Here is a 12,485-nt window from a genome sequence, read left to right as displayed (position 1 = left end):
GGAGGGTAAAGGCCAACACTGATCGGTGGATGGAACAGAATCTTTCCATCCTTAAACATCATTACGATGCAGTGTTGGCTGGGGGGCTCGAGTCCCTTCCCCCATTTGAGCAGGTGGCATTGGAGAAGGCCATCGCCTATGGCCGAGCCAGATACAAGAACAGGCTGACTGGCACCTCCATTGTCGCCTTGACATCGCTCGTGGGGGGGGGGGCTGGGCCCCCTATACGGGAGCCGGGGTCGATTATGGATTTGAGGGAGTGGCCTCCACTTCCGACCCCTTCGGGCCCAGGCCCTGGCCCTCCCTTTTGGACTGGGGGTCCGGGATTGCTCACCGGGCCATTCTGCCCTACTCCTGGGCCTGACCCCAACCCTAACCTTAACCTTAACCCTAACCTTAACTCTGACCCTGGCCCCAACCCTAACCTTAACCCCAACCCTAACCCTAACCTTAACCCCAGCCCTAACCTTAACCCTAACCCTAACCTTAACCCCAGCCCTAACCCTAACCTTAACCCTAACCCTGGCCCCAACCCTAACCTTAACCCTAACCCTAACCTTAACCCTAACCCTAACCCCAACCCTAACCTTAACCCCAGCCCTAACCTTAACCCTGGCCTTAACCCTGATCCTAACCCTAGCCCTAACCTTAACCCTAACCCATGGAAGAAGGGTCAACATGTTTGGAACCATGTTTACCCTAATCCTGACCCTAACCTTGACCCTAACCCTGACCCCAACCCTAACCTTAACCTTAACCCTAACCTCAACCCTAACCTCAACCCTAACCCTTACCCTGGCCTTGGCCCCGACCATAACCCTGGTCCGAAACCGAACCCCGGACCTAGCCCTGACCTACGCCCTAACCCTGGCCTTCGCCTTCTGCCGAGCTCCCACCCCCTCCTTACCCCCAACACTGCCACTTGCCCTGTTTCCATTATGGGAGTGGAAACATTTGAGGGGCCTAACACCCGGGGGAGAGTCCAGACTCTCACAGCAGAGATCCATCATGCTCAAAGCCCCTTACCATCGGAGGAGGGTCTGGACTTTCATCCTAATTTCCATCTGGATCTGCCTGATTCGAGCCTTGAGGAGGAATCTTCCCCTCGGGGAGCAAATGGACAGCCCCTTGTGGTGGGGGCCAAATTTAGATCCAATGTGGCAGTGGCCATCTCTGAGTCCATTGGTTCCAGCTCCCAACCTGAGTCAGGAATGGGTCACCGTCCTGTAGATACAGGAGTGACCCAGAGAGGAGATAGACCGGGTGGGCTCGGTGCATCTGAGGACGCTATGCAGCCCTCCCCACGGGGGCCCACCAGACACCCGAACCACTCCAATGATGAGGGGAAGAGGGGGTGGTCATTGACGGTGGAGAGGCCTGTGCTGGTGATAGGGGACTCCAATTTAGCCAACCTTCCCCGGTGTAACAGCCCACTGGTGCAGGTTGACAGTTTCCCGGGGGCCCGCATTTTCCACCTGACGGGAATCCTCGGGAGGCTGTCCCCCTGTGTAGAGACGCAGAAGGTGATCCTTTCGGTGGGCCTGAACAACTGTTTGAAGCTAAACAGTATAGATACCATTGCCAAACAATTTGGTATTCTAGTAACAAAGGCCAAGAAAATATTTCCCTATGCAGAAATATTCATTCCACTGATTCAGATCTCAGAGCAACAAGACCATGATGTTCAGGTGTTGGCACGTGGGGTCAATTTGTTCATCGGGGAGAGGTATAGGGTGTTAAAGGGTGTGAAGGACAGTGATTTTAAAGTGCAAAGGGACAGAGTACACTGGACAAACATAACAGCCTCTTTGATTTTAGATGGTTGGATGGAGCAATTAAACTAACCAGGGGGGTACCGAGAATTCTCACCCCCATGGGATCCAATATTTTAAACTTGTCAATTTTATATAATTTATCGAAGGCAGAGGAGACCCTCTTGGAAAGAGGCCTCCTGTTCATACCTACTCCATTGGAGACTAATAGGCAGGGTCTTAGGAGAGACCTACACCAGTATCACAGGAGGTTGAAGCTGCTGGACCACTTTGGCTTCGAGTCTGGCGGCCCCCGAGAGCCCTTCACTTTACCCTCCGGCTGGGAACCTGGGGAGGATTTAACATCAGACCCCATTAGGGACCTAGTCGGGGGGGATGTGGGGGGCTTCGGGAGACTGTCTTTCCGGGTGCGTCCAGTCAGCAACCTTTCTAAGGAGGAGAGAAAAGCCCTAGAAAAATTAAAAACTAATAGAGATATAATAATTAAACCGGCAGACAAGGGGTCAAAGATTGTTATCTTAGATAAAACATCATATCTAATAGAGGCAAACAGACAACTTGAAAATAAAAAACATTACTTACCTTTGAAGGAGTCCATTCAGATGGAAACGCAGGTCCAAATCCGGGGAATCCTGGACGATCTGTGTAAGAAAGAAAAAATAACAAAAAAACAGAAGGTTTACCTATATGGGGAGGATCCTCCACGTCCAAGAAAACTTTATTTATTACCAAAAATTCATAAAGATCCAGTGACGTGGACAATCCCTAATAAATTGCCCCCAGGAAGACCTATTGTGTCTGACTGTGGGAGCGAATCATATAGGATTGCTGAATATATTGACTCTTTTCTTAATCCCTTGTCTCAAATTCATGATAGTTATATCAAAGATACATATGCCTTTGTTGACAAGCTTAAGACCGTAGAATTTCCACACGGCGCCATGTTATTTTCTATAGATGTAGATGCTCTGTACACTAATATTGATACTCACCTAGGACTCCAGGCTGTTCAGAATATTTTGGTAAGGCACCCAGATCCAAATAGACCGGATGCAGCTATCTTGAGGTTGTTGGAGTTGGGTTTAACCAAAAATGACTTTGTATTTAATGATAAATATTATTTACAGATTCATGGTACGGCGATGGGGAAGAAGTTTGCTCCCGCCTATGCAAACATCTATATGGCTGAATTTGAGCGAACTGTCTTCCCCAAATGCCACAAACTGCCAACACTGTATCTGCGGTATCTGGATGATATTTTTGGAGTCTGGCCCCATGGGGAACCAGACTTTCGGAATTTTATGTCAACGCTCAACGAACACCATCCTTCCATAACATTTAAATATGAATTACATCCAGAGAAAATACATTTTCTGGACACTGAGGTGTTTGTGGAGGATGGTGAGGATGGGAGGGTGGGTCTTGGGACGAGGGTCTATTTTAAGCCGACGGACACCCATGCTCTGCTGCACAGATCTTCTTACCATCCCAGGCATACCTACAGGGGGATTGTCAAATCCCAACTGATTAGGTTTCGCCGGATCTGTGTGGCGGAGGTGGATGTGCGTTCGGCGACCCAGACCCTCTTCCAGGCCCTGAGACCGAGGGGCTATAGCAGGACGTTCCTCCGCGGCATCCAAGTGGAGGTCCAGCAGATGTTTAGTGGGGGGAGTAAACCTGCAGAAGGGAGGGACGATAAACATCTGGTCCCTTTTGTTTCAACTTATGCACCGGCCGCCCTCGAATTAAATAAAATCGTTAAAGCCAATTTTAAAATAGCACAAACCAAAATAGACCCTCTCCGGGATTTTAGAATTATAGCAGCCTATAGGAGGGGTAGAAACCTGAAGGATCAGTTGGTGAAGGCATCTTTGGGGACCGAGCGACGGGATCCGTTGCAGTCGCATTTTAAAGTAAATTCATTTATCACAAATAAATATACTCATCTGAGTGCAGCAGTGCGGGAGGTCTTCCAGCTTGATTCGTCCAATTTGGTGTACGGCATTGAATGCAAAACCTGTAACAAATGGTATATTGGACAGACAAAAAATAGTTTACGTATGCGGCTGAAACAACATTTGTACAGTATAAGACAAACTACAAAGTCTACCGCAATCTACTTACATTTTAGAGATCATGGCTGGGAGAACCTCCTTATCACAGGCCTGGAAGCAGGGACGGCTTGGTCCGGAAAAAGGAGACTGTGGAGAGAAAGAATTTGGATTAATAAATTAAATACAGTCTATCCTAATGGGTTAAATGAAATATAAAAATATAAAAAAATATAAAATACTTACCTGGGAGTATGGTGAACGACATTGAGAGGGAATGATTAGCCATATTTTATTTTTATATGATATGTATGAAGTGAAATGTAATTTAATTTTTAAAGTGCTTTATACATTTACTTTTTTATATATATATATATGGTGTACATTCCCTTCCTTTGTGTCCCATTTCTCCTTAGGGATAATACATGAAATTATATAGTAACCTACAATTTTCCGGACCTAAAACGTACCTGTTTTTATTTTTATTTTTATTTTTCGCTCCATGAAAATCGCTGAACGGCGAAATCGCCAATCAACTAAGGTAAACAGAAGGTTTGTGTGCCAGTGCATTCCTGCTTAGGCAGACGTTTTATGATTCCCCTCACCTAACCGGCCAGTGCCACAAACCCTATCTGTTTTTATTGAATACTTTTAACATTGGCCCTCCATTTTAATATAAATAATATTTTCTCTGGGAGCTCTATCCCAGAGAAGCCTACCCAGTTGGGGGAATCGCTTATAGGGTAGGTTAAATTTTATAATGGAGGGACCGTTTTGCAGAATGTTTTTTTATGGAGTCGATTTTTAGTAGGATATTTTTATATTTACTTGTGATAAGGTTGGCCTGGGAATTGTGGAATTGATTGGAATTGTTTGGTGTTCCACAACCAGGTGGCCAATTAGTCGTTTGGTCGATTTTTAGTAGCTCCGCCCTACCCCATGGCACTTACCCAATAGGGATCATTTTTTTTGTCTCCACCCCCTTTGTTCCCTATATATGTGTGTCTTTCCCTTCATTCTGGTCTTATCCTCTGAAGAAGACACATGGTGTCGAAACGTCAGGAGCTCATTTCAACCTTTTAATCTTTTAACCTTTTAAATCTTTCTACTGACTGTTTTTAATCCTGGATCTTTTATGATCCCTATTTACGTTTTAAATTTACTGGTTTCCCCCCGTATTTCCTGAATTTATTTGCACAATTGCAGCACTTTATTAAAGCATAATTTGCACATTGGGGAGTCTGGGCATTGGGAGGGCTCACTCCTTTAGGGGTAAATTTTTAATTACCCCCTTTTGGTTTGTTTTACACAGTGTGGTTTTTATCTTGCTGTGTTTTTGCACATTGTTTTACACAGTGTGGTTTTTATTTTGCTGTGTTTTTGCACCATTTGAATTTATTTTGCACTTGTTTATTTTGAGTGGCCCCCCTGCAGTGGTTACCAGCCCCCCATTGGCTTGGTGTCTAGAGGGGAGGGAATACATTTATTTTACCCTCCTCCTTTGGACAGAGTGCTGTTTTTAATCTTATTTTTTAATTGTGCAAATTGGGGAAACTATAAGAAAATCCAGTCAGTTTTTTGTGTGTTCCCCCTATTTATTTCCTTGTTTTTAAATGTTAACAGAAGCACTTTATTTGCCTTACTCTGGCACTTAATTCCAGCTGTCCCTGTTTTGCACTTTATTGTTGATTCAATCTCTGTTCATGGAACAGAGAATGAGACCGTCTAATTGGGTGAGAAGAGGGGGGAGAGGGAGTGAGAGAAGGGTTTCTCCCAATATTCCACCTGGGGTAAAGAAAAACAATAATGGTGGGCCTGACACCGCTCGACATGGTGTGCCCAGCCTGCAGAAGAGGTATTTTACACTCCTGCAGGCCATCCACCATGCTGAGGTGGTGGAACGATCAGAGCGATCTGGGACCTTTCCGGTGGGGATGATGCGCCAGGTGAACAAATTAACATCGTTCATCAAGCCGTCATCTCCTAATGCGGATACCGCAGGGAGGGTAAAGGCCAACACTGATCGGTGGATGGAACAGAATCTTTCCATCCTTAAACATCATTACGATGCAGTGTTGGCTGGGGGGCTCGAGTCCCTTCCCCCATTTGAGCAGGTGGCATTGGAGAAGGCCATCGCCTATGGCCGAGCCAGATACAAGAACAGGCTGACTGGCACCTCCATTGTCGCCTTGACATCGCTCGTGGGGGGGGGGGCTGGGCCCCCTATACGGGAGCCGGGGTCGATTATGGATTTGAGGGAGTGGCCTCCACTTCCGACCCCTTCGGGCCCAGGCCCTGGCCCTCCCTTTTGGACTGGGGGTCCGGGATTGCTCACCGGGCCATTCTGCCCTACTCCTGGGCCTGACCCCAACCCTAACCTTAACCTTAACCCTAACCTTAACTCTGACCCTGGCCCCAACCCTAACCTTAACCCCAACCCTAACCCTAACCTTAACCCCAGCCCTAACCTTAACCCTAACCCTAACCTTAACCCCAGCCCTAACCCTAACCTTAACCCTAACCCTGGCCCCAACCCTAACCTTAACCCTAACCCTAACCTTAACCCTAACCCTAACCCCAACCCTAACCTTAACCCCAGCCCTAACCTTAACCCTGGCCTTAACCCTGATCCTAACCCTAGCCCTAACCTTAACCCTAACCCATGGAAGAAGGGTCAACATGTTTGGAACCATGTTTACCCTAATCCTGACCCTAACCTTGACCCTAACCCTGACCCCAACCCTAACCTTAACCTTAACCCTAACCTCAACCCTAACCTCAACCCTAACCCTTACCCTGGCCTTGGCCCCGACCATAACCCTGGTCCGAAACCGAACCCCGGACCTAGCCCTGACCTACGCCCTAACCCTGGCCTTCGCCTTCTGCCGAGCTCCCACCCCCTCCTTACCCCCAACACTGCCACTTGCCCTGTTTCCATTATGGGAGTGGAAACATTTGAGGGGCCTAACACCCGGGGGAGAGTCCAGACTCTCACAGCAGAGATCCATCATGCTCAAAGCCCCTTACCATCGGAGGAGGGTCTGGACTTTCATCCTAATTTCCATCTGGATCTGCCTGATTCGAGCCTTGAGGAGGAATCTTCCCCTCGGGGAGCAAATGGACAGCCCCTTGTGGTGGGGGCCAAATTTAGATCCAATGTGGCAGTGGCCATCTCTGAGTCCATTGGTTCCAGCTCCCAACCTGAGTCAGGAATGGGTCACCGTCCTGTAGATACAGGAGTGACCCAGAGAGGAGATAGACCGGGTGGGCTCGGTGCATCTGAGGACGCTATGCAGCCCTCCCCACGGGGGCCCACCAGACACCCGAACCACTCCAATGATGAGGGGAAGAGGGGGTGGTCATTGACGGTGGAGAGGCCTGTGCTGGTGATAGGGGACTCCAATTTAGCCAACCTTCCCCGGTGTAACAGCCCACTGGTGCAGGTTGACAGTTTCCCGGGGGCCCGCATTTTCCACCTGACGGGAATCCTCGGGAGGCTGTCCCCCTGTGTAGAGACGCAGAAGGTGATCCTTTCGGTGGGCCTGAACAACTGTTTGAAGCTAAACAGTATAGATACCATTGCCAAACAATTTGGTATTCTAGTAACAAAGGCCAAGAAAATATTTCCCTATGCAGAAATATTCATTCCACTGATTCAGATCTCAGAGCAACAAGACCATGATGTTCAGGTGTTGGCACGTGGGGTCAATTTGTTCATCGGGGAGAGGTATAGGGTGTTAAAGGGTGTGAAGGACAGTGATTTTAAAGTGCAAAGGGACAGAGTACACTGGACAAACATAACAGCCTCTTTGATTTTAGATGGTTGGATGGAGCAATTAAACTAACCAGGGGGGTACCGAGAATTCTCACCCCCATGGGATCCAATATTTTAAACTTGTCAATTTTATATAATTTATCGAAGGCAGAGGAGACCCTCTTGGAAAGAGGCCTCCTGTTCATACCTACTCCATTGGAGACTAATAGGCAGGGTCTTAGGAGAGACCTACACCAGTATCACAGGAGGTTGAAGCTGCTGGACCACTTTGGCTTCGAGTCTGGCGGCCCCCGAGAGCCCTTCACTTTACCCTCCGGCTGGGAACCTGGGGAGGATTTAACATCAGACCCCATTAGGGACCTAGTCGGGGGGGATGTGGGGGGCTTCGGGAGACTGTCTTTCCGGGTGCGTCCAGTCAGCAACCTTTCTAAGGAGGAGAGAAAAGCCCTAGAAAAATTAAAAACTAATAGAGATATAATAATTAAACCGGCAGACAAGGGGTCAAAGATTGTTATCTTAGATAAAACATCATATCTAATAGAGGCAAACAGACAACTTGAAAATAAAAAACATTACTTACCTTTGAAGGAGTCCATTCAGATGGAAACGCAGGTCCAAATCCGGGGAATCCTGGACGATCTGTGTAAGAAAGAAAAAATAACAAAAAAACAGAAGGTTTACCTATATGGGGAGGATCCTCCACGTCCAAGAAAACTTTATTTATTACCAAAAATTCATAAAGATCCAGTGACGTGGACAATCCCTAATAAATTGCCCCCAGGAAGACCTATTGTGTCTGACTGTGGGAGCGAATCATATAGGATTGCTGAATATATTGACTCTTTTCTTAATCCCTTGTCTCAAATTCATGATAGTTATATCAAAGATACATATGCCTTTGTTGACAAGCTTAAGACCGTAGAATTTCCACACGGCGCCATGTTATTTTCTATAGATGTAGATGCTCTGTACACTAATATTGATACTCACCTAGGACTCCAGGCTGTTCAGAATATTTTGGTAAGGCACCCAGATCCAAATAGACCGGATGCAGCTATCTTGAGGTTGTTGGAGTTGGGTTTAACCAAAAATGACTTTGTATTTAATGATAAATATTATTTACAGATTCATGGTACGGCGATGGGGAAGAAGTTTGCTCCCGCCTATGCAAACATCTATATGGCTGAATTTGAGCGAACTGTCTTCCCCAAATGCCACAAACTGCCAACACTGTATCTGCGGTATCTGGATGATATTTTTGGAGTCTGGCCCCATGGGGAACCAGACTTTCGGAATTTTATGTCAACGCTCAACGAACACCATCCTTCCATAACATTTAAATATGAATTACATCCAGAGAAAATACATTTTCTGGACACTGAGGTGTTTGTGGAGGATGGTGAGGATGGGAGGGTGGGTCTTGGGACGAGGGTCTATTTTAAGCCGACGGACACCCATGCTCTGCTGCACAGATCTTCTTACCATCCCAGGCATACCTACAGGGGGATTGTCAAATCCCAACTGATTAGGTTTCGCCGGATCTGTGTGGCGGAGGTGGATGTGCGTTCGGCGACCCAGACCCTCTTCCAGGCCCTGAGACCGAGGGGCTATAGCAGGACGTTCCTCCGCGGCATCCAAGTGGAGGTCCAGCAGATGTTTAGTGGGGGGAGTAAACCTGCAGAAGGGAGGGACGATAAACATCTGGTCCCTTTTGTTTCAACTTATGCACCGGCCGCCCTCGAATTAAATAAAATCGTTAAAGCCAATTTTAAAATAGCACAAACCAAAATAGACCCTCTCCGGGATTTTAGAATTATAGCAGCCTATAGGAGGGGTAGAAACCTGAAGGATCAGTTGGTGAAGGCATCTTTGGGGACCGAGCGACGGGATCCGTTGCAGTCGCATTTTAAAGTAAATTCATTTATCACAAATAAATATACTCATCTGAGTGCAGCAGTGCGGGAGGTCTTCCAGCTTGATTCGTCCAATTTGGTGTACGGCATTGAATGCAAAACCTGTAACAAATGGTATATTGGACAGACAAAAAATAGTTTACGTATGCGGCTGAAACAACATTTGTACAGTATAAGACAAACTACAAAGTCTACCGCAATCTACTTACATTTTAGAGATCATGGCTGGGAGAACCTCCTTATCACAGGCCTGGAAGCAGGGACGGCTTGGTCCGGAAAAAGGAGACTGTGGAGAGAAAGAATTTGGATTAATAAATTAAATACAGTCTATCCTAATGGGTTAAATGAAATATAAAAATATAAAAAAATATAAAATACTTACCTGGGAGTATGGTGAACGACATTGAGAGGGAATGATTAGCCATATTTTATTTTTATATGATATGTATGAAGTGAAATGTAATTTAATTTTTAAAGTGCTTTATACATTTACTTTTTTATATATATATATATGGTGTACATTCCCTTCCTTTGTGTCCCATTTCTCCTTAGGGATAATACATGAAATTATATAGTAACCTACAATTTTCCGGACCTAAAACGTACCTGTTTTTATTTTTATTTTTCGCTCCATGAAAATCGCTGAACGGCGAAATCGCCAATCAACTAAGGTAAACAGAAGGTTTGTGTGCCAGTGCATTCCTGCTTAGGCAGACGTTTTATGATTCCCCTCACCTAACCCTAACCCTAACCCTAACCCTAACCCTAACCCCTAACCCTAACCCTTAACCCTAACCCTAACCCTAACCCTAAACCCTAACCCTAACCCTAACCCTAACCCTAACCCTAAAAGCAGTAAGACAGATTTTAAAAAAATATCCTGACCCAGCTAGACCGGATGAAGCGCTTCTTTCTCTTTTAAAATTAGGTTTGACACGAAACGACTTTGAGTTTGACTCCAAATATTATCTCCAGGTACATGGGACTGCTATGGGGAAGAAGTTTGCTCCAGCATACGCCAATATATACATGGCGGATTGGGAGCAAACGGTCTTGCCCAAATGCTGCAGGACTCCATTATTATACATCCGGTACCTGGATGATATCTTTGGGGTCTGGTCTTACTCTGAGTCGGATTTTAAGCAGTTCATTAGCGTCCTGAACGAACACCATGATTCGATTACTCTAAAGTATAATTTACAACCTGAAAAAATCGAATTTCTGGATACCGAGGTTTTTATTATGAGAGGGGACGATGGGGGGGGTGGCCTGGGGACTAGGGTGTACTTTAAACCCACCGATACCCACGCTTTGCTACATAAAATAAGCTACCATCCTAAACATACCTTCAGGGGGATTGTTAAGTCCCAACTGATAAGGTTCAATAGAATATGCACAAAGCCTGAGGACATCGAGTTGGCAACAAGAGTGCTCTTCAAAGCGCTTAGACCAAGGGGTTATAGTAGAACATTCCTCCGTTCTATTAAAGCTGAAGTAAAACAAAGCTTTCACCAGGTACAAAGGCCTGATAGTACGGATAAAAATGACAACATTGTCCCTTTTGTGACCATTTTCTCATCGGCCTCTTTAAAACTGAACTCGGGGGTAAAAAGTCGTTTTAAAAAACTGCAGGACGTTATTGAGCCTCTGTCAAATTTTAAAATTATTTCAGCCTTTAAAAGGAATAAAAATCTAAAAGATTTGTTGGTTCATGCCTCATTAAATAGTGGAAAACAACAAAAAAATGATGTACGGTTCAGATCGATAAAATATATTACTAACAAACATACGGGTTTGAGCGCTCCAGTTTGGCAAATTTTCCGGTTGGAATCGTCAAATCTGGTTTATGTGATTGAATGTACAGTTTGTAACAAACTGTATATTGGACAGACAAAAAACAAATTGTTACAACGTCTGAAACAACACATATATTATATTGATCGAACAGATAAAACAACTGAACTGTACGTACATTTTCGGGAACATAGCACAAAGAGCATGGTGATTTCGGGACTTGAGTCTGGGGTAGGGTGGTCAAGGGCTCAGAGACTGTCTGCAGAAAGACGCTGGATTAAAAAATTAAGAACTATTTTGCCCAGCGGCCTAAATGAAGTGGAGTAAAAGCAAAACGTTTTTTTAAAGAAACCTAAAAATGCTTTTGTTTTGTTTTGGTCTTTTTAATAGAGCTAAAGATCATGAGAAAAAGATATCTTTAAGGGATTCTGAAATTGGGAACGTACGCCAATGTAGTATGTACGTGATTGGTGTGTGTAAATATGGGTGTTCTGTTTGTCGACATTGCATGAAATTATGCCCCCATTGATAGCACTTTAATACTAACAATTTATTTATTGAATGTGTTTGTGATTGATGTGTGTAAATATGGGTATCTTGTTTGTCAATATTGCATAAATGTATGTCCCCATTGATAGCACTTTAGACTAGCATTTATGGAATTATAATGGGCGTATGGTCCTTCCAACAAATTCGTTGAATTTGGAATCAGGAATCGAAAAAGATATCTTTTCTCTAGACCGTTCCCTAAGATTAGCTACACCCTAGAGACTCAATGTCGTGGAAGGTGACACTGATGCCATTGTTGGTTAAAGTACACAATTTCCAATTACTTATTTGAGGAAGAAGGTGTATGGGAGAACTTATGTGCCTGTGCTTCCTGCTCACCCCTTTGGGTAGCAGAACTCATTTTCCTTACCTAACCCTAACCCTAACCCTAACCCTAAACCCTAACCCTAACCCTAACCCTAACCCTAACCCTCTAACCCTAACCCTAACCCTAACCCTAACCCAACGCACCTTCGTGTTGGCAACAGTCACCCAACCTAACCCTAACCCTAACCCTAACCCTAACCCTAACCCTAACCCCTAACCCCTAACCCCTAACCCTAACCCTAACCCACCTCTGAAGAAGCCTTATTTGGCGAAACGTCAGGCGCTTTTATTGTTTTTATTGCTT

Source organism: Argentina silus (genome assembly GCF_951799395.1).
Source record: "Argentina silus genome assembly, chromosome: 4".
NCBI classification, from domain to species: domain Eukaryota; kingdom Metazoa; phylum Chordata; class Actinopteri; order Argentiniformes; family Argentinidae; genus Argentina; species Argentina silus.
The sequence above is the reverse complement of the archived record's forward strand: the minus strand, read 5'-3'. Positions refer to the sequence as shown.